General features: G+C 39.8%; 1 pseudogene; it reads left to right on the forward strand.

The window, feature by feature from the left end:
- LOC112407825 (heat shock-related 70 kDa protein 2-like) overlaps positions 1-2,314 on the forward strand; it is a 63,752-nt pseudogene that overhangs the window by 51,138 nt on the left and 10,300 nt on the right.

Consider the following 2,314-nt stretch of genomic DNA (forward strand, 5'->3'; position numbering starts at 1 on the left):
GTCCTATAATCGGATAATGACAAGCCTCAGTGAGATTAGTCTGTCCTGTGAGGAAACAATGTGCCTAAAGAAGGATTGGTTAAGAACTTTGAAGTGAGACTTCCTTGGCCCCTCGGTGTTTCCAGAAATTTCTGTAACTGAGTGGTGTGATTGTGGACAACTAATGAGAGGCTCTTGCTAGGCCACACCCTAGTATAAAACATAGTTATTGTCCCTAGATGGGCTAGTCTTCACCCTCATTTCATCTGGACTTGCACAGCCTTGGTTTCACCATTCACCTGCATGGATCACTAACTGGTAAGTTCACCTACCAGCAGGTATCTGAGCACTAGAGGAAACCTTTTCTTACTTAACTCTGTTAATAATGATTTTTAAAAATGAGAGGGAGAAGTGTGGCAGAGAAAACTGTGAAAATGTATGTGAGGGAAAAGTGATGGAAAAGAATATGGGAGAGAATGTGAGTAAAAATAGGGAGAGAATGAAAGTTAGTAAAGGAACATAAAGCAAGGAAGGAGAAAATAGAAAATAAATAAAGGAATAAAGTATAATCTGTGATACTGTAGAAAGTAAGAGGGAGTGAAAAAACAAGACTTTGAGAAAATAGAAATTTATAAACATGAGAAAGGGCAAAAGATAATATGTGAAAATGAAAGAATAGGAGAAGAAGTTTAATATGGAAAAGATGAGACACTGAAATGAAATTTGAGAATGAAAAAAATGTGAGAGAATAATACAAATGTAGAGAATATGCTGAAAATATGAGATTAAACATGAGAGGAAAGTGAAATAAAGGACAAGGACATTTATGGGGGTAAAAATGAGGAAATGAGTAGAAGATGAAGTAAAGTAAGAAGCCTGGCAATGAGAAAATAGTGCCAGATAATAAAAGAATAGGTGCAAGAATGAGAAACTACAATGGAAGAAAAATGGGACAAACATAAAAGAATGAGAAGTTCGACGAAATGAAACATGAAAAACGAGAATGAGAAAATACACAAATCATAACATTTTTTAGAGTTGGCTGAATTGTGAGCATATGAGCCACGTGGGAGAATGGAAGGCGGGACCGAGGCAGATTTGGGAAACAGCGCAGGCGCGGACACTGACACTGGCAGAACACAGGAATCTACAAGCGGCTGGTGTGCACCTGCCACGTGGTGACATGAGTAGGGGTCCAAGGCCGAGAGATGGGACCCCAGAGCCAGGACCCCCAGAGCCTGGAGCCGAGAGCGGGGCCAGATGTCAAACTTCCCGGAGTCAGGTCAGAGAGGCAGTGGGGCAGGACGCTGCAGAGGTTCTAGAACATTCAGAATGGAATGGGAGAGGCAAGGCAGAGGGGGTGAAATTGACCACTGACCTGGAGTTTAGTGATTTTACCTTTGCGATACAGGGGAGTGTTTAACCATTTGTTTCCTCTACTCTGAAATTGAATTTATAATTTATTCGGCTAACCTCTAGATCTCGCGATTTGGGCTTTCAGAGCCCCTTGTCTTTTCTTTACCTTTACCTCGAGGTTGGATTTTGTTTGTGCTATTTTGGCTAATCTGGAGGAGAAGAGGCTTTTACTTTGTAATGGTCCGTATGGCCTCATCACTTGCTGTCCTGAAATGGGAAGCACTCTTCCGACATAGAGTTACTTTGGATGCCACAGGTCTACTGTCACTAGGGGAGGGCCCTTCCCTTGAGCGCCTAAGGGCTCCAGAAACTCCATTTTCGTTGTCTGGTCTGTTGCCTTCCCCATGCTTTGCACCAGTTTACTGTTGGGTGAAGTCTTTATTTGTCATTCCTTTTAAAATTTTCCTGTTTAGTTTGTTTTCCAGATTTTCAGCAGGCTTATTGTTGAAAATCACCTATAACCCCACTATCAAACGAATGCCTCAATGGTCATTTATTTAAATTCTATTTTAATGGCAAGCAACATTGCTCTTTAGGGAAGGCAACAGAGCTGGTTTGTCTTTGCTGCATGTGCTAAATTAAACAAGTGATTTTGGATCTTGAACTAAGGATAAATGTCTAGGAAATGACAGTAATCTTGTGATTTTTGAAATGTGGAACAGCTTATTAAAATTTTATATAAGCTCCTTTTCAAAGAATATTACATATTCTGTTTTTAGAAGCTGTATATGATGAATGAATAAAAGTGAATCAATAGGTTTTAGGAATTAGTTGTGCACTTGAAGTGAACAAGAGAATTTTTTTTTTCCCTAAACAAATGTGGATTCTTGGTGCCAACTAAACTTGGAATTTACGGATGGGAAAAATGCCTCAGGATGATTCTGTAAATCCTTTTATAATGCAGATTTTTCTCCATGGA

This window comes from Neophocaena asiaeorientalis, unplaced genomic scaffold, assembly GCF_003031525.2.
Source record: "Neophocaena asiaeorientalis asiaeorientalis breed wild unplaced genomic scaffold, Neophocaena_asiaeorientalis_V1.1 scaffold1064, whole genome shotgun sequence".
NCBI lineage: Eukaryota > Metazoa > Chordata > Mammalia > Artiodactyla > Phocoenidae > Neophocaena > Neophocaena asiaeorientalis.